Source organism: Anthonomus grandis, chromosome 3 (assembly GCF_022605725.1).
Source record: "Anthonomus grandis grandis chromosome 3, icAntGran1.3, whole genome shotgun sequence".
NCBI lineage: Eukaryota > Metazoa > Arthropoda > Insecta > Coleoptera > Curculionidae > Anthonomus > Anthonomus grandis.
This window is the reverse complement of record NC_065548.1, coordinates 5,968,932-5,994,982: the sequence shown is the minus strand read 5'-3', so window position 1 is coordinate 5,994,982 and position 26,051 is coordinate 5,968,932. Positions and strand designations below refer to the sequence as shown.

Genomic DNA, 26,051 nt, shown 5'->3' with positions numbered 1-26,051 from the left:
AAACATTTTAATTTTTTTTGCCACGACTTCTGTGAACATCCGAACGTATAAGTCAAAACACATAAAATGTAGTTTTTTTTATTCCCTGTATACAGAAAAAAATTTAATTTTTTTTGCTTTGGTAAAAATTGTGAATATGCTAAGGACATACATTAAAATTGACCTAATTAGTGATTGGTATACTCTTTTTAATAATTTCAAAAATAAAACTTCACGTAGTTAATAACATTTCTAAATGGTTTTGCAATATAATCTATATGATTCTCATACGACAAATACAATACAAATACAATACAATCAATATAGACACCCAAATATCTCACATCAATTCTGGCCGATTTCTGACCTATATAATGCGATCACGTTTACACTGTATAGTTTTAGTATAACAGGACTACTCATGTACTTCTATATCCGGAAAATTGCTATTTTGGTTATTATTTATTGAAAATGGAACATATATATAACTGTTTTTTTCACGTTCACACACAGTATTAATCAGCATACAAAACAGTTCCTTGCCATCTATCTTCTTCTATTTTCTAGGAAATGCTGTATACATCTTTTATTTTTTACCGTTTATGTTCTTTCTGTTAAATATGACTCAAATAATCACATTACCTCTAATTCCAATATTTTTAAGTTTACTGGGTAAATTTATAGGAAGTAAATGCATTTGACTCTATGGGTCACCAGTACCATTAAATTACTTAATTAATTAAGAAATAAAGGACATTAAAGATATTTAAAATATAAAACAGGAAATTGCATAAAGTAATTTAACAATCGTTACTAATCATACAATTATACAAAAAGAATGCTTATTCTATAAGTTTATCGGAAACAAAAGGTAAACGATTTTGGAATAATGTAAAAAAATTAAATATTATACATGGCACTAATCCCAAAATTCCTCTCAATTTAAGTTACGCTAATATACTTAACAACTACTTTGCTCGTTGTAATAATTTACGTCATAGCACTTCAAAGGACCTCATTCATTTTTATCAGGTTATATTAACTCTAACGTTATTAATAATACACTTAGTTTTATATTAATGGATGAATCAACTCTAGCAAAGCTATTAAGTTTAATCAGTTATAATTCTGTAGAAAAAATTATTTTTCTATCAGAGATTTAACCTCATCTTTTTGCAAAAAATCACTTTTACATGTATTCCCTATTAAAGTTTCCAACCTTAAGGAGTCTATTAGTATAACTTGTTCTATTAGTATAAATTGTTTTCAAAATCTGGAAAAAAATACGTAGTTATAATCAGTTAATAGAATTTTCTCCAAGCTGTGATTTTCGTAAATAGTTAGTACAATTACTTGTCTTTTATAGGTTATTAATGATATAAGACATAATGAAAATAAGAAACTAACAACTAGACTTTAATAAAGCTTGTGAGACTCTTAATCATAAAATATTACTTTAGATACCAGATATTTCACTAACTAAGTCTTATCTTTCTGATAGATTCCATTGTGTTGTAAAAATCAACACTCAATTCCAAATTGAACTATGTTTTTACATTTAAATACTGGAGTAAAACAAGGGTCTATTATAGGACCTTTATTAGTTTCCTTGTAGGTAGATAATATGGAAACAAAATTAACTGATTCAAAACTTCAGCAGTATTCTGATGATTCACATATGTATTTTTTTGATTTGTGAAATGTGAAAATTCATTAAATGCAAATCAATTCTTGAGCGTTGCCGCTTTCCTTTAAAAACTTATAGATTACAACCACAGTTGTTAGGTATAATTTTAAAATTAGATTCTTCGTAATTAATGTCCAACATCAACACCTGCATGCACTATAATAAGGCGTAGTCCTTTGCCTATTTGTTTTTTAGTACGTTCCAAACTCTCATCACTTCATCCTTTAGCGTGGGTATGAGATGAATGAATATAAGTTTCATTAATGTCTGTTATATTGGGATTCTCTTGTAGGGATTCCAGGGGCGGAGGTGTCAGTATTTATATTAAGGATACAGTGAATTTTAATAAAATAGATTGTACTGACCCAGTAGAGCCTTATATCCAGCTAATAAATTTCTAGTCAACTTTGAATCAGTGATAACTAAATACACAGTAAACCACGTCATACAATAATCTATTAGATGATAACGGTTCAATTTTTAAAGACTATGCAAATATAATAGCATTAAATAATTATTGTGTCCGAATCTCACAAACTAAGTCAATTGTAGATTATGTAATTTGTAGTACTAATAAAAAAAACAAGTGTGATATTAGGATGGAAGATATTTCAATAATTGATCATAAAAGAAACATCATTCTATGGAAGAAATATACAAAATATAAAGAAGCATATCAGAATAAATTAGTAAATGTAAATTTAGATTCATTTAATGAAATAATTAATGTGATAACTAAAAGTAAAAAAGAATCAACAAAAAATAAATTTAAATGTAGACAAAACAATGAGTGGACGACAGCAGACCTAATAATGATAACTAAAAAAGAAACAACGCATAAAAAACACCCAGAAAGTAACAAATTTAAGGCTTTTAACTAAAACTTAAGAATTCTATAAATAATAAAAATAAAATAATGAACCCAAGCCGCACAAAATAAAAAAAGAACAATTAGACGCAATAAATTTATTTGCAAACGGGTTGAATAAATACTTTACAGAAGTGAGTAAGGTATTTATGTACGTACACATTTCATAAAAAGGACTTTATACTTAGGGACCTAGATGTAAAACAATCTTCGAATCTAATGTTAATATTAATTTTGTAAATTGATTGCTTTAATATATAAGGTGTTAATAAAAAAATAATATGCTGAAAATCACAATCTAAAACTGAATGCTACTAAATCATGTGCTCTTTTCTTAGGATTCAATAAAATTTAACTCGAAGTAGCAAGGAATAACTATACTCTAAAAATCTGAAATAGTAGTGGATAAAGCCAACAATTTAGGATTAATTGTTAATTTCTTTTCATTTGCTTTATATTTTTTGCTTTGGCAAATAAATGTTTTTTGAATAATTTATTTGCAGAAATTATTACCAAAACGATTTTATTAATTAGTGTCCCGCTTATAATAAAAAACACGCGAAACATAATTTAAATTATTTTGCTAAATTTTATAGGTCACATCTGTAAAAACCGAATATTTTCTCTTTTAACAATATAAATCTTTATTTAAGTTACTACCTAAATTAATTTTATACCAGAAATCAACCTAGTGCAAAATAACTCTGATTAAAATATTAATTTAAGTATCGAAAATGAAGCAAGTATGCATTTTGAATTAAATTTTCGTGCTGATTTCCTGTAGAATTTTTGAAATGCTCACATTTTCGTGAGCATTTCAAAAATTCTTTTCAAAATCATTTGCCATTCATATAGAAATATCCATTCATACCGGTTAAAAATATAAGATTTTACGAAAATGTTCACTTTTCTGGCAAAGCGATCTGTCACCCATAATTTTAGGTAAAGCTGATTGTGAAAAAACATATGTTTATTATGTAATTTTAGAAATACACGAAGTCGTTTTTAAGGGGCTTTTAGTAAAATCTTGAATACATTTTAAGGATGTAAATACACTAAAATATATTTTTAGTAATAAGGGTTGGCAAGATGTTGTACCGTGTAATGACTCTAATATTATTGCGCCTAAGCTTACCGCAAAATTTCAGGAAAACATTAGAATTTGTAAAAGGAATATTAGAACTTAATCTGAAATTAGGTCTTTAAGATCCTAGATAACAACCGGACTTAATATAAAAAACACAGAAATAAGCTATCAAATCCAATAAATAGGTAAAAGAAATTACTAACTATTATATAAAGATAAATACATTTCTGATTCTATTACTAATTTCATAAGTTAAATACTGTCTTAAAAAAACCGACTCATTTCGAAGCCAAAAGTTAATGTTTTTTAATCCTATTTCAAATTATGAACTAATATAATGTCAGTCATGGCTGCTATTATAAAAACATTGTTACACTTTCTTATTGGAATCTCTAATTATAAATAACTTAATAAATTGTGATAAAAATAGGATAAAAAAGAAAAAAACAAATTACAGACCAACATACTTAAGCAATTAACGGTTTTCTTAGACTTGTCAAAGGCGTTCTACCAAGTGAGGCACCAAAATCTCTTAATCAAACTTTAAAGCATTGTTATAAGAGCTGCTTCACTAGATCTGTTAAAGTTTTATTTAACCAAGATAATATAAGTTGTCAAAGTTGAAAAAAATAAGTGTATATTGAGTGTGATTTTCACTGTTTGGCCTCATTCTATTTTTAATCTATGCAACCTCTCTAATAGGGTCTTTAGCCAATAATAAACCAAAAAAAACATTTTTTTACCTTTGCAATTGTATTTTTACATAACATTGACAACCTTCATGACTGTAATTGTAAAAGAGATGGTACGTGTCATTGCTTTTAAAAAATCTGTAAAATGGATAATGCTAAATATCTAAGAGTCTTTTTTGACAAGTGCATTATAAATTTTTTGATCTTAGGAGGATAATTTAAAACTAAAAATAAATTGTATCTGTTTACTGTTAAGAAATTCAATTTTGCTAAATATAAAAAAATTTTATACTAAGAATGTTATTAGATTTAGTTTTAAGATAAGACTCCTTAAAAATGCCAAGTTCAACATTCTAACTGTATAATTTGCATCTACTCAAAGACATTTAAACATATATCCAAATGAAATAAGAAATGCACAAGAAAATTAATTATTGATTAATAATTTCAACTATCTTTTCAGCAAAAAAAAATGTTTTAGTAGCTTCTACAATTTTTGCTATATATAGATTACAAATTTTGTTTCTACACTGAATGCAATCATTTGTAGGACAGAATTTTTAACTCAAGGCGCATATATAGACTTTGGCCTATTGTTCTTCAGAACTGTACTATAAATTTGTTAATTAATTTGTACTTATATTTTTATATTTTATTGCTTCTGATTTTCAAAACTAGATACAAATCCAACCGGCAAAATCCCCTTTGCAATTCATAAATTGAGAATTCTATTAATATAACACCAATGGAGATCTAATTTTTAATTTGGGTATGGTACATTGCATAATTTTTCTTCTTGAAGATAACATTTACAAACATCAAGAAATTTAATTTCGAGACCATAATCTTTGCACATAATATCATGGAAAATTATGCTTTTCCTTAATATTGAATGATTATACTACTAAAATTATCACGTAATTATGCATAACTTAAAAGGATATAAAGGCTGTTTTCTCTGATATTGAAGCAACTGTTCAAACAATGAGTTTTCCCATTAAATCTCTAAAAATAAACCAATAAAAATAAAAACTTAAACATGCAAAAATATATTTTTTTTTTCATTTTAGCTGGAGTTTACGTATCCTCAAACAAAAGAGGCCATGGTAGCTTATGTCCCCTTAAACTATAACCGCGATCATTTTCTCAAAATCCATAGACAAACTATGTCCTTCATCATACTTGGAACCCTAGGGATCGTAATTTACTTTTTAAATAAATTACTTAAACGTAAAACGGATAGTTTTACCAGTTTTATGATGGACTATATCAATTTGATGACCGTACGTGGAATAAAATACAAAAAAGCGAAACAACTAGGAATTCAATTCGCCGGACTAATACTGTTTCTTCAGATATTAAATATTTACTGGAGTTCCGCCTTATCGAGAGATTTAACCATATTGGTACGCCCTAAACTGAACGGTACCATAAGATATCTAAGCGAGACATCCAATATTAAATTAAAAGTAAACTGGGATTTTTGTAATTTACTCTGTACGACCATGGACAAAGAGGAGTTTGCTAAACTGGAACACATACTCAACTGTACTAATGCAACTGTCTTATTCCAGGAAATAATGGTTTGCAAGAATCAAGGATTTATTTTACCTAAATCAGTTGGCAAACTGGCGATGTACTTAAACTTTAAAAAAAATAAATTTTGTTACTGGATATTGCAACAGCAAGATCTACTGCCAACCTGGAACGTGTATCCTATACAATTCGGGTCCCCATTTCTGGATCAAATTAATAAAAAACTAAGTCAAATGGTGTCATCTGGATTGAGTAATTTCTTTAAAAAGGATAACGGTATCAGTTTTAGTAGTTTCGGAAGAAGATACTCGACTCCTGCTTATAATACTATTCACCTACAATTCTTGTATAGCGTTTTTAGATTTTGGATCATAGCGAATCTGGTGGCAACTTTCACGTTTATTGGAGAACTAATTACTTTTAGATATAAAAATATGTTTTGTAAGAACATAAATGTAAATTTTTAGATTTTAGAGATTTATAAAATGTAATAAATTAAGGTGTGTATATCTTCTTGAAGTTGTATTCTTTCTAAACGTTTTACCCTACCTATAAGTATCCAGTGATCAATATTTAGTCACTTATAAAAGTTGCATTCAAACAATACTGAAGGCCGGCCATGATAAATTATAGACCGCTTGCAATACAGTTCTAAATTATTTATAAAATTTAATCTCCTTTGTATGACCCGGCATAGGTATTATTGGAAATAAGCCTCTTAAATTGAAAATTTAATTTAATCAATATTTCCGCGAAGGATTAAACTCTATAAACTGGCTACAAACTTATTAATAGGGCAAAAATATTTTAAAAAAATGTTTTATAAACTAAATTAAATTATGCATAACTTTAACAGATCTTTGTTCCACTTGCTATTTACGAATAAATCGTATATAACATGCCCCATTAAATGCTTTTGAGGTTCTCAAAGTTAAAATCCAACAGATGACAGTCATATCATGCGGTTTTATTTACTGAAGGGCTCTTGTTTCAATTAAATTCGGATCGTGATTGATGATCCCTATTGCCCTGCCTGTTTACATGTCTCCTGTCACTTAATTACCCTCGTTCAATATTTTATTAAATTTTAACGCTGCGGTTTTGAAAATAAAGGATTAAGGGCTGAAAAATTCGTGAAAAATAAGGGGTTTTAAGGAAAAAATTAAATGGGTTATGTTGGGTTAGTTTTGGCATAACTTTAATGAACACGACAGACAATTTGTGTATATTAATTAGGAGGTGTATCAAATTCATTCCTAAGGATCTCGAAATTTATAAGAGATAGAAGATGGTAATATTAAGGGAAAGTTGAGGATTTTTGAGCTTGATAATGTTAAAAAAATTAAAAATTGCAAATGGTTTCAAATATAATAAAAAAAAACAGAAATTTAAAAAAAATCGATTTTGTTCTTTTCTAAGCTTATTTTTTATCTGATTTTAAAATAATTTGCATTGCCGCATTTGTCGTGCTCCATGATGGTGTTTTTATATTTTTAGTACGACGTTTCGCCTTTTGCCACACATCATCAGCTCTGGTTTTTCTTATAAGCGCCATATTAGATTTTTTAATTTTTAAAATTTCTGTAAAATTGCCTTTTTAACGATGTATTATAAGCAATTTGTTTTTTTTTTTGTAAAAAACCCGAATTTTTGGAAAAAACTAAATTTACTGCAGTAGGCTGTAATAAACTGTCAAGATAATACTAATAATTTAAGCAATTATGGTTTTACGAATGCATAAAAGCGAGATATGAATAAAATTTATTATAAATACGATAGAAATGGCACTAGAACGTTAGAAACATATTTGTTTTCTTTTTCTGTTTTTGAATTCAGAATTTTTAACATTTTGAAATATATTTTGCCATTTTCCGGAATTTTAAGCATATTTGTATTATGTGGATAAAATCTCATTTTATTCCTGAACTTTAAGTCAATTATCACGTTTTTCAAGTATTTCTTTTAATATAAATTTTTATTGTCAATTTTCAATTCCAGAATTTGAAAGATTTTTAAAATAATTTTTATAATTTTCCAGTTTTTTTATAATATTCGAGGCAGTTTTATTCCAGGACTTTGGAATCATTTTTCAAGTCTTTCAGGTATTTGCAATATAAAATTTTTATTTAATTTTAGGTTCTTAGTGTAAACTTGTAAACTTTTTAGGTAAGTTTTTTTTTAATTTGGGAAATTGGCAGGTTTTTCGATTTTCTTTAATTTTTTCAGGTTAATAAAGTAATTTTTTTATTATTCCAGGCATTTAAAATTAAATATTCATTTTATTCCAAGTTTTTAGAATGAGTCTTTCTATTTTCCAGATGCTTGAAGTGATTTTTTCTGATGACCTTCAGACATTTAATGTAATTCTATAGGTTTTCCAACATATTAGATTAATTTTCTATTTTATTTCAGAAATTTGATGGAAATTTGTACACTTTGCGGAGATTTCAATAATTTGTTTTTAATTTTCCAAAAATTTTGCGTAATTTTTTTTCTTCCAGGCATTTAAGGTAATTTTTTTAAATAAAATGGAAAATGACACCCAAAGCTTAGAAGACCTAAAAAAGTACCTACTCCAAGTGCTTGGAAAAAAATTAAAAATATTTGACATTTTGAAAAAAAAAAGGTTAAAAAAACTGTGATTACCTAGAAAACCTAAAAAATTACGTCAAATGCCTGTAAATTATGAAAAATGAATCCGAAAACTTGTAAAAATTCCAACAATTCAAATTCATGAAAAATTAATAAAAACGACTAAAAAGATAAATAAAATTCGGGCAAGACTGCGATTAACCCTAAATGTTTAGACCGGTACTTATAAAAATTGAATTTTGGATTAATGGAACTCTTAACGGAGATTCTAATTACTAGTTTTTAAGATCAGATTTTAAAGTTCTTTAGAAAATTATTTAAAAAAAAATTAGTGATTCGAAAATAATAAGCGTGTAACCCGGAAGTAATGTATGTGCATTTACTTTCAAAACTCCCAAAGGATTCGAATAAAACTTTTTTATGTAATCACTAATAAATATATAAATCGATTTTAGATGGTTGCAAACCTCTACAAACGGAAGTTTATTGGTAAAAAATTATTGAATTGTTAGATATATTAAAAAAACTTAATGGCTATAACTTCCAAAACTCCCAAAGGATTTAAATAAAATTTGATTTAAGATTTGCAACCATCTGAAATCGGTTTAGATATTTATTATTAATTACATAAAAATTTTTCATTCGAATCCTTTGGGAGTTTTGGAAGTTATACTCGTTTATATTTTTCAACATCTATCACTTCAATAATTTTTTACCAAAAAACTTTTGTTTGTAGAGGTTTGCAGCCATATGGAATCGACTTAGATTATTATTAATAATTTCATTAAACAATTTTATTTAAATACTTTGGGAGTTTTGGAAGTTATAGCCATTAAGTTGTTTAAAACATCTAAAAATTCAATAATTTTTTACCAAAAAACTTTCGTTTGTAGAGGTTTGCAGCCATGTAAAATCAATTTAGATATTTATTATTAGTTGCATAAAAAAAGTTTCATTCGAATCGAAAGACCAGTATTGCATTGCTAGTATTTAACCATCTTGGTATCTTTTATAGATTCTGAGATTCCTATGTTAATGGACGAATTTAAAACACTAATAAAATTTAAAAAAAAAAAATCAATGGTTCTCTAATACAAAGATATTTATCCCAGAATAAAATAAAAATGATAAACTTACAATATTAGATAATGATACTTTAACAGTTTTTATTTTAATCTGAATGTATAGAAAAAAAATTTAGGATGTTTGACATGCAGGAATATGTTAAGAAATATTTGTAATAGCGTGGAACATTCTAGGAGTGTCATATGTGATTTTGATGTTTTTTTATGCATTTTTAAGAAAAAATATAGTAGCTTTGAATATTTTACTTTTTTTTAAATAATTGGGATATCTGAAGAAAAAATGTAGATTTGCAAAATTCAAAAAAAAAGATTTTTTTTAAATTTTTAATGACAAACTGCTTCCAAATTAAAACAAAAATTAACTTTTTTTTAAGTAAGTTGTATTGTCTTTACAAAATTTTTCAAAAATTAAAAAAAAATCGATTATTTGTTAAATTTGGCATACAAAGTGGTTCACAGTTACTAAAAATCGACTTTTTTGTGCATCTTGCAACTGCTTTAAATAATTGTGTTCTATTTAATTGTTTCTGGTATATATTTTAAACTGATATATAATTACCAACAAAAAACCGACCGAAATTTTACTGAAAAATTACCGAAAATTCGGAAAAAATTTATATTTTCTAAAAAACCTTAAGGACTGTGACTTTATGGGAGAAAAATTACTCTATTATTAGACATTTGAAAAAATACATACAAAATCTATGTTTGCCTCTAAAAATGAAATATAATTGAATAAAAAAAATTGCGGAAAAATTAAATAATGTGGAAAATGTTAACGAAAGAGCCACTCGACAATTTCCTATTTAAATTTTAATAAACCACGCCCGTATCATGAATAAGGGAACCGGTGAAAAAGCGTTTTTTGTTCGAAAATTCGTCATTTGTTTCGTTAAAAAAATAATTTCAGCTTCAATAACGCGAATGCGTTTGAATAAATAAACATTTCCCAGGAGGGCCCTAAGTAAGCTTATATAGGGCTTTAGTAAATGAATTTTTAATCACACAAAAAAATTAAAAGTTAACATGTTAAAGTAGTTTACCTAGGATGCAACTTTTAATAATAAAAATCAAATTTTCTCATACATTTTTTACTAGAACAATTGATCAACTGTTCTGCCCCAATTTGCATATTACATATTGCATTTAAATTAAAAATTTAATAAATAAATGTTAAAGCCCGTCAACAAAAATCTGCTAAAAACATAAAATAGGCACCACTCCGCCGTTTTCCTATTGAATTTTTATAAAAAGCTTTCATATCCGGATGACTGAAATAACTGAAAAGCTTTTTTTAATAAAAATGACAAAAAAAAGAGTAATTTGTTGAAAAATAAAGTAATATAGTTTAAAGCCTGAATTTTGTATAAATTCAAATCCGGTTTAATTAATAAACTTTTCCGAGAGTTAAAATGTATGGTAGTAGACCCGTATTAATTTACGTAAGGTTTTATTATAAAGGGCCGGTAATATGAGTTTATATATAGAAATTTATACGCAGGGATAACATAGAACAACGAAAATTTATACCACTGAGGCCCAAATAGAATGTTGGAATTTTAATGAACGTTATTAACATGCTTTTGTAAATTAAAAGGTTATTTGAGTCATAAATGCAAAAAAAACTATTTATTATCTAATTTATGCATAATTTATATGGACAGTTTTGTTAAAAAAGTATTTAAAAGGTTTATTTAATTATGAAAGTGTTTTTGTACTTTTAGACACTCGTAGAAGAGAGTTACATTAAAAACTAAAATAAAAAAATTTATGCGTAAATTAAAGGAATGTGATACTAAATTTCTCTTAAAAATATGTGGAAATATTTTGTATAAAGTTTTGTAAAAAAAATAATTAAACGATTTCATTAAATTATAAAAGTATCATTTTTTTTTTAATTTAATTATAGAAAATGTATTAACTAATTCTGGGAATTATATAGGCTGGGAATATTATTCATATTTATAAATTATAGCTAATTTATAAAATTCCTTTTTAGCTACTTCTTACTTAATAATAAATTTGAAAATTGCCATTTTAGTTGAAAAATTATTTTTTACAAAAAAAACTGAATTAAAAAAAGTGTGCATAACTTAAAAGGATTCGACACTAAATTCCTCATTAAAAAAATTATAAAAATACTTAAAATTTACCTTATTTTCAAAATTAGGATTTTTTCTGTTATCCTATGTTTTTTATATGCAATAATTTTTTTAGATTAACAGGAGCAAAAACTATGATGAAAAAAATTATTGAAATTTTTTATTTCATTATAAAAGCGTTATTATTTATTTGTATATCCTTATTAAAAACGTATAAATTAATTACTGGAATTTTATTTATGCTATTAGATTTTCAATGAATCTATATAATTCCATTATAGCCAGTTACTTAACAACCAATTTGGAATTAGCAATATTAGTTTATAAATTTTTCTTTGTGGGAAAAAATTTAATAAAGAAATATATGCATAACTTAAGCGGATTCGATACCAAATTCCTCTCAAAAATTTAAAGACATCCAAAATTTGCCTTATTTTTAAAGTTTTATCTTTGAATTTTTTAAGCCTTTTATATGCAATTAAATTTATACGTTAATGAACAATCAATAAAAACAAACACCTGTGAAATGTTCATGTCATATAAAAATTATAATTTATACTTAATGCTTTTGTTAGAAGATAATTTTTTTGTTAAAGAAAATATTACGAATAACTTAATGGTGATACAATATAAATTTCTTTACAGAACTACTTAGCATTTAATTAAAATAACAAATGTATAGTAAGGATTATCAAATAAGGTATGAAGCATTAGAAAATGTATTGAATTTATAAGAATTAAAATGAGTACTAAAATATGTTTTTTTCAGTATATATTATTTTTATAAAATTCCAAGAATATTGTAAGACTTAACATCTATGAAATACATAAAATCTATGAAAAAAACAGATTCGTTGAATAGGACATATTTTTAGTTCTCTTGATAAAACGTGTATCTTTATTACAAAATTATAAATAGTTAGAAACCTATAATTAAAAATAAAATACATTTTCCAAAAAAGTGTTAAAATAAAAATAAATTTGAAAAAAAGTATTTAATTTGCCACATAAAAACATTCAAAAATATATGCATAATACAATATGCAATTTTTTACACAAATAATCAAAATAGTTAGAACACAAATTTTGTGTAGGAATTCTTGAAACTTCTTGCTTAAAAGATTTTATAAAAAAATATGTACATTTATTAAATAAATTATTAATACGAAAAAATGAGTAGAAACGTTTTTTAAATGGTTGTAGTTAATTACTTACTTTAAAAACTAAATTTGCAATGAAAGTATAAAAATCCTTTATTAAGTAATTCTCAAAAACAAAATAAAACATTTATGCATAATTTAAATGGACACGATACATAATTTAGGAAATTATATATATATATATATACAGGATGTCGATTTAGTACTGTGGCTACAAATTTTTGAATTTCTTAAGATTTTTAATTTTAATGTAACCCTAAATAACCCGCGATAAAATACAAAACTGTTCACATTTTTACGAAATTATCAGATTTTTGCCCAAATTGTGTTGAAAATTGTGTCTTTTGACCATTATTTCCCAAATTTAACTAACTGTTCTGGAAAAGAAAATTACTTCACTGTTTGGCAAGTGATTTCAAAAGTTGGCGTATCTAATCTAGATTTCAAAATGGTAAGATACTTGCTAGATTATTACATCAATAGGTGTGTATTTTTATTTTTTTTAGTACATTGTCAAATGTACGCCGCTGCTCTAAGCTAAGTTAATTTTATAGTCAAAATAAATAATGGAATAAAATCAAAGTAAACGAAACAAAACTTTATTAGAGTTACAACAAATGCTCAAAGTGTCTGCCCTCATTCCTAATTAATACACATTCTAATCCTCTTTTGAAAATATTGCGTTATTAATCGGGCGAATCTTCCATTGTTGATCTGTTTAGCGGCTGCCTGTATTTTTTGGCGCAGTTCAGCTACCTCTTCTATAGTATTGTTGTAGACTTTGTCTTTTATTGCTCCCCAATAAAAGAAATCCAAAGGATTTAAATCGGGTGAACGTGGCGGCCACGCGATTGTTCCACCCCGCCCTATCCACCTGTTCGGATATTCTCTGTCCAGAAATTCCCTCACTATGTTGAAACCACATGTTTCGGGAAATATTAAGTGGCATATCTTCTAGTAAGTCTGGTAAATGATTTTCCAAGAAATTTAGGTCAACTTTGGGGTTCAAATTTTCCGGCAACTCGAATGGTCCAACAACTCTACCATTAAGTATTCCACATGTTTACTTTAAACTGGTATTGTGACCGGTCCTCTCGCTATAAATGTGGATTTTCCACATGCCACTCACTCATGTAAGTTGTGGAGATTTATGTAACCATCCTTCTTAAAAGTCGATTCATCAGACCATAAAATTCTTTTCAAGAATTGCGGATCTTCTCTATGTCTTTGCAACATTATTTGACAAAATTCAAGTCTTGCCGGGTAGTCTCGAGGTAATAAACTTTGTACTCGTTGTTCATGGTACGGATGTAACTGGTCGAACTTTTAGACACGCCTGTCCTTGTTTCTATTCCACCTACTGAGATAGTTGGATTACGTGCAACTTCTTGTAATTTTGACTTCGGCTTCGTAGGGCAAGCGCGGTCTGCCTGCAGCACCCATTTGATTTGAGAATCGGCCCTCTAGAAGTAATCGATGCACATTTAGAAATACTCTACTTCATTTGGGTACCTTTGACGATACAGTCTAAAGGCATCATTCTCCACAGATGAAATGTATGTTAGCATATTCCCGAGCAGCATATTCACGATCTGGCATGATTTCGTTTACTAATTACACAATCACACAGGTATCGATAGTCTAGAAAAGAGCCAAAATCCAAATTAAGTCCAATAATCTTATAATTTATTCATTTTGAATGTAAAATTAAGTTAGCTTAGAGTAGCGGCGTACATTTTACTACGTACTAAAAAAAATAAAAATACACACCTATTGAAGCAATAATCTAGCAAGTATCTTACCATTTTGAATTCTAGATTATCAAGCAGTCAAGTAATTTTCTTTTCCAGGACAGTTAGTTAAATTTGGGAAATGATGGACAAAAGACACAATTTTCAACACAAGTTGCGCAAAAAACTGATAGTTTCTTAAAAATGCGAACAGTTGTGTTTGAATTTAGTTTTGTCATTTATCGAAAGGTTATTTAGGGTTTGAAAAATTTGAAGCCACAGTACTAAAAAGGTCAACAGAGGGTGTCAATTTTTTTCGGTTTTTCTATGAATGCCTATAATTTTAATAAAAGTACTCAAGATAGATTTTTTTTAGTATATTTTTTTTTTGAATCCCTAAGCACCTGGTCTATTGCCCTTTATCGGCTTATCGTTGACTTTTGGGACATCGTGTATATTAGTTTTTTAATTTTATATTTCCCAAGCAACACATCATGTATTACTATCCTTAAATATATAGTTATTCAATGATTTTTAAGTAAATTTTTTGGTTTTGGTACATGGTGAAGGTATATTTATTTAAACAGTACAATATACGCATATCGTATACGATTCTGATCGCAAGGGAGAAAATTTCGTCGTCCATATTATTCAATTTAATAACGCTGTATTTATAATTAATATTTATATATAAAATTATATCAAATTTAAATAAACAGTATTAATTAATTTAATATTGAATATATATTTTATGCAAAACCATTGTTTTTTTATCAACACAACTCTTACCCTCTCCACACACAGTAAGAAATTATTTTGAAAAATCACCATTTTTCGTTCATTATATCCAATTTAATAGCACTGTTTTTGTATTAAATATTTATTAATATACATATATATAATTATATCAAATTTGAGTAAACAAACTGTGTTTCTATATTGGATAATAACGACGAAATCAGCTGTTATTCATTCATATTATTTTGGAAAAACAATGATTTTTAAAAACAATTTCTTACTGGTAAGTTATGTGGGGTGGGTGGGGGGCTAAGGGTATGTTTTTCGAAAAACTGTTTTTTTTAGTGAAAACTTGCATAAAAAACCATCATGTGCATATTTTTAAAGAACTCGTGCTTTTTTTTTTATTTAGTTGTTAGGAAGTTTTGAAAAAATCCAAATTAACGTAATTTTAAGCAATATTTTCCAAATAATTTGTATAATACTAAAAAATGATTTTTCAAGTTGCACATTTTGTGGCCAAAAAATAATAAAAACTACACCCACCTATTGCCCTCACAATTAATCCCGAAAAAAAACCTTGAACTCAAAAAGCTATTAAGTGGCACCCCGGGCAATAAAATACCGGGCACAAATTTGATTTCTGACAATCATTGTCTGTGTCTGAATGGTGACACAAATAAACTCGAATAGTCTAAAAATAGAAAACAAACCAAACCTGGTTGACGTGTTTTTCTTTCTGCCTGTGGACTTGTTTTCGAGCGAGTAACTTTAAACTTTGGGGCGTTTTCCTCTTTGTAAACTTTCTTGTATGTACGAGAATAAGTTCCGTTTAAAAATTCTTATGGATAAATTTATTTTAAAAATGAATAAAATCGACAAAGTTATGTAGAGAGGTAAACTGGAGGAAAACCCCAAGGAAACTGGATAAATTATGAATGTGGAGCAGGAGTATGCAGATAGAGTTTGTTTTTTAGTAAAAACTTTATGTATGTATATAGGTGAGTTTTATTAAAATTTATATGAAATGTTTGGAGTTATAGGAAAAAGATGATTTTAAGGCAAATTTTTTGTATCGCCCAAAAACTAATTTTCTTCTTAAGCCACTAAAAGTATTTTGATAAAAGTGACTGTGGTACAAGAGAAAATCTACTCAAAACTTTTAGAGAAAGCTCAATTTCCTAAACAGATTTTTTAAAATTTTGATACTAAATAAACCAAAGGAAAAAAATTAAATTATTTGACAGAAATTTTGAAATCTCGTATTAATCAAACTTTTCTACACTATATGATTCCATTAAAGCTGAACCAATATAGGTCGGCAATATAATCCCGTTCCGGTTTATCGCTGCGCCAATCTACGGTATAAATCTCGGTAATTTTCCAACTTTATGCGTCGACGTCACCAAACACAATAAATATACTGATCCGTGTCCGAAAATCGCGAATATCCAAAACACATGAACATCAAATTAGGTTTACAACGTGAGGGGCGCGTTTAGGATGCGGCAAGCGATAAATCAAGTTTTGCATTCGACAAACCCAAATTTCGAACATGCAGTAGGTAGGGCCAGGCTATAAATATACATATATTAAACCCTTAATGAAAGTTGATATTAAATTAAAATGTTTTTAAAGTGGGTAGTAACCCTTATTACCTTGCCAGGTCCTGTATATATCCATTAGAAATTTTTTTGTTTAAATATTTTTATCGGACAATCCGGAGGAAAATCGGGCGTTTTGCAACGTGACATGTCCAATGAATCAACTTCCCCCTAACATCTAAAAAAACCAGTTACGGTAAATTTACTGTAAATAAAAAATGTCGTTTTTTTGGGTCGTTTTGGATGGGGAGTAGCTGGATTGGGAAGCGCTGGGCATATTAATTCAGCGAGGGAGCGGTGCAGTTAACCGTAGTAAAAAAAGACATAAATAAATTAGTTTATTTAAATTTTATCTGGATAAAAAATGGGCATAAAACATGAATATTTTAAAAGTATTTTGATGCTTTAAGGTTTCAAAGATTGGAGAAAATATTATGTTAAAATAATCTTAGTGTGAAATTCGTCACTTTCTACACTACTTAATTATTATGTACTTTACAAAGCGATAGTGATAGAGAATTCTCAAACCGATTTTACGCAACAAATAATATGTCTCCTTGAAATCAATCTCGGTTAAAGCCCCAGAAATAATAAAATCACTTGATTATAAGATTTAAAAAGAAAAATTAATCTGTCAAGGGTTTGGTAATTGGCATCGGATGATTTATCGGAAAATAGAAATTGAATTTTTCTTTTTGATTTGGGTGGCCTTAATAAATTAAAAAGTGTAGGATAATCATCAGTGAAATTAATCCAGAATTTATGTGATCTAAAAAAAATTTACGGAGGCACCTAAAGCAACAACTTTGTTATTGAAAATTGATTTTTTTTTCACTTGGCTCCACTGCATCCTATGTAATGATTAATAATGCAATAATGTAAAGATTTGGCTAGTTACTATTTACTACTAGTACTATTTACTTTTTACTTCAGTTACTATTTGGCTAGTTTCTGTTTTACCAGTTACTGAATATGTACTACACTTGTGTATTGTGACCGCATTTTTTTTTACATCGATCATTTTTATTTTTATTAATTTTTATTTCAAAGATTTATAGTTTATACGTGAGTTTCATACATTATGAGATGTTTTATTTATGTTAATATTTTGTTTATTTTTTTGCATGTTTTTATAAGTTTTTGGGTTTTTCTACAAAATTTGTAAAATTATTTTGGCATTAAAGCAGATTATATAATTTTTATTTTACAGCTTTTTAAATTTAATATTTTCTTAAAAAACTTTCACTTTAATTGCATTTATTTATAAAAAAATAAGTAGATCATACCTAAAAGGTTTATACTGAACAAAAGTGCGTTTTCTTTTTAATAATTTCATATTCCAAGGCCTCTAAATATGAAGTTTTGAGACGCATTAATGCAACATAAAGATTTTTAATTATTACTTTTAGAATATTTTCACATTTTTTTACCCTCTTATAATGGTGTTCTCGAGAATGGATTTGAGTGTAAGAGTTATTATTATTAATATTATTATTATTATTTATCAAAACAAATAAGATGTTAATAAGCCGAACCCCAAAAGAACATTCACTAAAAAATTACATTGGAGCAAAAAAAACAATAAGCCTCTAATTTAGTGTTTGTAGCATTTAATAAATTCGGAGGTATGTTTAATTGTAGCTCCTTTTTTAAGGCATTTGGTAAATGGTTTAGTGATCTTAGCAAATCTAATTATTACTATTAATTACTAAAAAATTACATTGGAGCAAAAAAAACAATAAGCCTCTAATTTAGTGTTTTTGTTGATTAAAACTAATGTACCTAATTTTCTTGTCAGACAAAGAGAGCCACAGTATAACTACACTGAAAAAATGTCACCAAACTTTTGTCAAAGTTTTCAATTAATCAAAAAAACACAGTCGGTTTTCTCTAATGAAAACTTTTTTGACATTGTGCGTGAAAATGTCCAGCGTCAACAGTGTCCAACACAAGTTAGACATACCAGAGCTTGAAAAAAAATCTATTGTTAACAAAGATGAATTTAGACGTCTAAAAAAAAGATTTGATGTGCTCTGATGATGGACACTGCTGAGTCCGAAACATGTTGGAAATTTTAAGGTATATGTAAAATAAACGAGTGAAGCGAGAGTGTGGTTTTTTTATTTTTTTCTTATCCAATGACTTCACTAAAAGTATGAACTATTTTTTCACTCCTAAGACAGAAGAAGTCAACATGCTGATGGCGTATGTTATGTTCAAGTTACGTAAGATGGTGTTCCTGTACACGAAATTCTTATGTCTCAGAAAATCCATATTTTATTAGGCCGGATTATTCCCAACCAAAATTTGCGCTCAATGTTATATATATTGCTATTTATTTGGACTTTTATCGAAATCTTTTACCTAATTTCCTGTTAGAGCACCATGTAAATTTACTAGCAATGTATTTCCAGCACGAATTATGCTCCATCATGTTTTGATATAGCTGTAAGGGAATATCTAAATAATCATTTTCCAAATAGAGAAATGTAATGGAGGTGGGTCGGTTTTTTGGCCGCCAAGATTCCCTGACTTAACCCCAGTAGAGTATTTTTGTGAGACTTATTAAAAAGAAAGATTTATAGCGTTTTCATAGAAAATAGGCAGTAATTATTTGACCCCATTAATAAACATGCTGAAAAGTGTATTAATGTGTTGGTTGTTAATGTATTGTGGAACGCTTTTTAATAGTTTATTTTAACAAATTTTTGCTGTTTTATTAATTACTTGTATATTATTTTACTTGTAAGTCTTTAATGATATAATTTTGTCTTTCTAAATTTACTAAATAGTTAAATGTTAGTCGTTTTAAAAATTGGAAATCTAATAAAAAAATTAAATAATAAAAACTTAATGCAAATTTACTTTATGTGAATTATATAAAAAATAATGTATTGTCGAAAAGAGTATAAAGTAAAAAAAATTTCAAATGCAAGCATTCTTAAATTAAGCCACTTTTATATATTTTATCTATTTGATTTATTCCAAAAAAGTTTCGAAGAAATTACTTAACATTCACTACATATATGTTGTTTACCAACTTCTGTAAATAAATTATAATTTTTTTCTTATTTTGTTTATAATTTATTTAAAGTTTATAAATAGTTACCAACATCAAGTGAGAAATTTGGGTGCAAAACCACTTTTATATATCCACTTTTCACTAAAAATCGTTTTTTGACGGTTTTTGGTTCTTTTTTATCATTTCTATAAGTTCATATATTTGTTTGGAAGCAAAACTGAATAAATCCCATTTATAACGTTAAGTAAGCTTCGACATTTGGAACAAAACCGGATATATCCAAATTTTGATAACAAAAGCGGATATATTCAAATAATCAAGTTGTGCGTGTTCTATTGCACTTTTTATTATCTATTCTAGTAGTTGTTGTTTGGACGTTGAGTTGTGATGCAACGCGTTTTAACTCCTGTAAGACCAGTCAAATAAAGGTGTTCTTTTAATGTTTTAAGTTCATAAGACATCCAGTCGTTACAACAAAAGAAAAATACGTTGAAATATATTCGGAAGTGGGTTTGGTAAAAACACTGGGCCTTGACTGGCAAATGTATAATGTTAAAGAACTGGAAAAGGTATATAAAAAATAAAGGGAATTTCAGAATGCAAAAGAATTCACTTAAAGAAAAATGAGAATGAACATAACAAAACCACTGTTAAAATTAAGATGTCTCAATCTTATCGGCTTACATCATTGGGTGACATAGTTTGGGAATCACTTCTTAAGAAGGAAAAATCAAAACACAACATACAGCTTAGCACGCTACCACTAAGTAATTCCATACCAGAAAAAAAGTTTAAATCATTTGATGGAGGATTTTGGGGATGATTGGTGAAACAGGAGAGATTTTTTGTGGTACAAAAACCTTTTATAATTATTACTTTTGTCAAATTAATTAGCTTGATCCAGTTTGTTTAAAGAGAAAGAAATACTAATTTTTGCTTACTATGTTTCATTTGTGTGCAAAAAAGAATATATACAAACTTTTATTGCTAATAATGACGAATTGTTAATTTTTTTTTGTTTCTTTGTATGTTAATAAATTGAGTCAACCCCGCTTAATTAAAACTACTATTTTCTTAAAATATTACTATTTTTAAATATAAATACACAGGGTGTTTTTCGTGTTTCCTGAAAATTTTCTGAAAGTGGATATATCCGGTTATGCGTGCGAACTTTTCAAGTGACCCTTAAGTATATACAGAGTATCCAATTTTGGACACATGTATCTCTGTTAATATTTAACATATGGAAAAAGTAAGAAACAGTTCTGCTGGGGTTTTTTACGTAGAATACGACACAGTATATAGGGTGTCCCGAATTTACAACGCAATATTTTACGAGCCGCATCTTTGTCTAAAAATAAGACAAAAATTTCATATACAGGAATCTTGAAAAGTGAATCGTTTTCATATTACAGGGTGTTTTATAATTCCTATTGAAGATGGTTTTATGATAATGTTTTTGAAACGCCTGGTCGTTATTTTTCAAAATTTTTATCATATACTACTGTTATTGGTACTAACTGATTTTATAATATTTTATGCTAAAATGTATACAGGGTCATTTAAAATTAGTGGTCAGCAAAAATAAAAATATCATAACTTTTTTTCTAGTTAATTTTGAATTATTTGGATAGTACAATTAAAAAAAAACAACATTTTCACATAAAAAAGGTACTCTTGTCTTATTTCGTTAGAAGCCTTTGGTTTCAAGAAATTTTTTGTTTGGTTTTTAGTTTTTTCTTAGCTAATAATTTAATTGTTTTAACTTTTCTCAATTATTTACACATTATTTACAATTTTGAAATAAAATTTGAAACAAAGAAAACCTTTTTTAGTCTTAAAATTAAGTATTTGTAATGGTCTTATGTCATGTTTATACCTGATGATTTGTAATATACATTTTCATTTTATTAAAAAAGATCAAAAATACTTTATGAGCGTAGGTTGTAAAACATTTATGTCTGATTAGTTCAAAAACGGGCGCTCCTATCGAAGTAAGACAAGAGCACCTTATTTATGTAAAAATATCGGTTCTTTTTAATTTTACTATACAATTAACTACAAAGTAACCAGAAAAAAGTTATGACATTTTTATCATTGCTGACCACTAATTTTAATCGACCCTATATACATTTTAGCATTAACTGTTATAAAATCAGTTAGTAACAATAACAGTAGTATAAGATAATATTTCGGGTTACCCTGTATAAGTGGTATATTGTTATAATTTTGGATTTAGAGCTAAAAGGTAAACTTATGTTTTTTTAAATGGAATACCCTGTATATTTTTAATAAGAAAAATCCGCTTTATTTTTTCTCTTTAGAAATGTATAATATTTTGCACTTATTTTTAAAAATGACTAAATAATAGACAATTTTCTTAAAATAATTACTTATTATTTTAATTTCAATAGTAGGATATAGAAACATTGCCGTATTGTTTTTAACAAGGCCATCACAGATGCTTATAGACCTGTCAATTTAAAAAAAAAGGTAATTTAGTTATTTGTTATATTTTTTATTATATTTTTTTTAAAACCTAATAATAGTTTATTTTTGATTTCAAAATCCTAAATTGTTACCACAAAACCGATTATATATTAGTGTTCTACCTGAAAAAATCCATCAAAACTATTTTTTTTAATCTATTAAATAATAACGAAAATACAAGGGCAGTCCCAAAAGTTAAAATCACTGTGTAAATTAAAAACTTTGACATCTGTCAAATTTTTGACAACGACCAATTTCGTTTTATCAAAAAGTAGCACAGTCATGCGAAAACCGTATGGCTCAATCTTCTATAACAACCTATAAAAGTACCGGCACCTTATAGACTGGGTTCTGAAACATCCTGTATAAACAAATACCATAAATCTAATATGAAATAATTAATAACTATTTAAAATTTAAGCATTTTTTTTTCATAAAAAAACAGCACCATTCTTAACCACTATAAAAAAAACCCAAGATAATAAATGATTTATACTAAAAGCTACTGATCTCGTCCTATCCATAACTTACCAGCTACGACCCTTAGGGACAACAAAAAGAAGAACCTGAAAACCCTCTGGCACAAAAATAACGCAACAGATGTTTCACGACGATCGAATCCCCTTCCCCCGACGTAAAACCCTCGTCGTTTTTGTGCCTTAATCCACGGGACAACAGCGAGTGTCTATAAACCGCGAGTCCCTCTCACGACTGATTTCAGCTACGGGAGACCGCTGAGCCCACCGTCTCCGCATCTTCCGCTGCTTAGCAACGTAGCTGTGTAGCTGTGTAGCTATGGACACGCCTACTTGTCAATTTTCGGCGCTTCTTTACTATTTTTGGGGTCCACGTAGTGATATTTTGTCGATATTGGAACTCTTTTTTTCATTTTTTTTTTAAAGAGGGGATGGTTGGTTTTAGCATTGTTTTTGTATGTGGGTTAGTGGGGTGTCGTTTGGATGATAATGTTATCGGTTGAGATATTTTTTACACGTTGCCACGTTTTATTTATTTTCTAGCAGTTTAAGAAAGCAGTGTTCTTGAATTAAATATTAATTTCGGTTAATGGTTCCTTGAGCTTAGTGTGGTTCTTAATTTTTATAGATTGATAACCTTTCGTTCAAACACTCTGAGGTCTATCAATCAAATACGATTCAATCCACTGCAGCAAGAATCCATCAACACCCATTCTCGTCCTTTTATATCGTAATATTTGATTATTGACCCTGTCAAAAGCTATTGACAAGTCTGGGCATAAGGCATTGACCTGCGAACCTTCCTTCAGAGAACTGGCCAAAAAGTGAGCAAATGTTGGACAATTAATTTCATTTAGCAGAACGACATTAATCAAACTGTTCATGGATGAAGTTTATTGATTTTTCCAGAGAATTGTTTTAGTTATTTCCAGGTAATTGAAAAATTCTTTCATATATTTTCTAGCTCTTTTTATTAAACTCTACTTTAATTGCCTTAAAATGGGTTCACAGAGAGAAAATTGGCGAAAAATGAAGATTTCCAAGAGCTTGTAGTAATTTTCAAGCAATTGTAGTCAATTATTTTGTAGGCACTAGATTCGTGGTCTGATGATGTAATTTCCAGGCAATTTTTAAAACACAAATACAACAACCTATAATGTAATTTTTGGAAATCCTAAGATTAAAAAAAAATATATTTGGAAATTTAATTTCCTAGGCATTAATTTCTATATAATGGCATAGGTGTTTCTATTTGAAATTTAGCTTACATTTCACGATTTTTCAGGCATTTTTTTGTTTTATTTTTTTCAGGCAATTAAACAATTTTTTTTAGCATTTTTTAAGCAATGAATGCAAGAAATTTTTTAGCAACCTCTGCTTTAATTGCTTGGCAAATTGATTTATAGAGAGAAAATTCATAGTAATTTTTGTTCTTTTTTAGGCAACTGAGGTATTTTTCAAAAGAATTAAAGTCACTTTTTCAAACAATTGTAAAATAAAGGCTTCTAATGATTTATTTATTTTTGATTATAGATTTGTTTTGATTATTAATTACTGTTAAAATAATAGGAGATTTTCAATAACAGCATTTTGGTCAATTTTATTTTTTAAGCAGTTAAAGTAGCAATTTTTTTTCAGGCAGTTGAGGTGTCTTATTTATTTACAATTTAGCTTACTTTTTACGAGTTTTTATAAAATTATTTAAATTTATTCTTAAATAAACTATTTATTTCTAAATATTTTTCAGGCAACTAATTAGAAAGAAAATTTGCGGAAAGTAACGCTTTTCTAGCTTTTATAACTATTTTTGTCCTTCTTGAGGTAACTGAAGTATTTCTAAAAAAAGGAAAGTCATTTTTTCAAGCAACGGTAGTCGTTTATTTTTAAAGCAATTAAATCATTATCTAAAGAAAGAAATTCCAACCAGTTGTTTTCTAATTCTTAGGCAATTAAGGCATAAAAAACTTTAACTTTACCGTATTTGAGTAACCTACAATTTAATTTCCTGAAAACCTTAAGATCCCCAATAGGCAATTTCTCGACAATTAAAGCAATAATTCTTTTTTTTTAGGTAGTTAAGGTGTTTTTATTTACAATTCAACTCACTTCTCTTGATTTTTCAATCAATTATATTATTTTTTTTTCATGCGATTAAAGTAGTTTCTTTTATTTAATTAATGCGAAAAACCAATTGGGATAGAAATTGTTTAAGAAATAGGTGCACAAATTTCCATCATCTGGTCAATTTTTTGAGCTATGAATCTTATATTGAATACATATATACAAAAAAATCAATTTTTCAAAAAAAAAAGAAAAATTCAAATTCAAAATTCACAAAATCTTGTACGAATTTGGAAAAACGCTAAAATAGATGTCCAACTAAACTGTCCAAAGAATATGTGTGAATTTTTTAAAAATGGCATCTGGTCAATTTTTTGACTTATGAACGTTGTGTCGGATAATTAGAAAAAAAATCAATATTTTCAAAAAAAAAAAAATTCTCAAAATCTTGTACGGATTTGGAAAAACGCTGAAATAGGTGTCCAACTAAACTGTCAAAGGAATATGTGTACATTTTTTAAAAATGGCATCTAGTCAATTTTTTGATTTATGAACCTTGTGTAATTACAAAAAAAAAATCAATATTTTCAAAATTTGTACAAATTTGGAAAAACGCTAAAAGAAGAGTTTTGAAGAATCCATGCTCTCCCCTTCTATTATTACTACATTGATTAATAATAACCATAAAAATGCAATTATCGAAAGGCGTTATATTTAAGAATACATGTCCCTCATCGATTAGTATAATATAGACTAAAATTTATAATTTTTTAAATGATTATTAACGAACAAGCTTACTTTTATTTTAAATTTTCTAATATTCCCTAAAAACAGATAATTTTTTCAAAGCTGCTCGTATATTCAACTAATAAAAGTTTAATCAATCTGGAACCTCCGTTCTCGCCCTACTCATTCAACTTTAATATTTACAATTTTGGGAGTTACTTAGTCCAGTAAAACTCTACTTTTGCAAAAAGAATCTTCTAAAATGTGCTTATTTTTTATTGATCCTCCGAAATACTGTTACATTTCTCCAGTTTTGGCAGAATAAAACGTTTAATGGGAAAAGTTCCAAATAAAAATTCTCAAACTTACAGCGATTTTATACACCTCCCTTGCCTAAAAGCTAAAAACGACTTGAG

At 27.5% G+C, this 26,051-nt stretch overlaps 1 protein-coding gene across 6 annotated transcripts in view; it reads right to left on the bottom strand.

The window, feature by feature from the left end:
* The window catches only part of LOC126733954 (Kv channel-interacting protein 1-like), a 300,096-nt gene that overhangs the window by 174,393 nt on the left and 99,652 nt on the right, over window positions 1-26,051 (bottom strand). Inside the window, exon 1 of one of the 6 annotated variants that reach the window (XM_050437445.1) lies at window positions 22,904-23,074. The exons of the other annotated variants lie outside the window; for them this stretch is intronic. The gene's annotated coding sequence lies outside the window, so the exon portion shown is untranslated. Of the gene's footprint in view, window positions 1-22,903; window positions 23,075-26,051 lie in introns of those variants that run through there. 6 annotated transcript variants of the gene reach the window in all.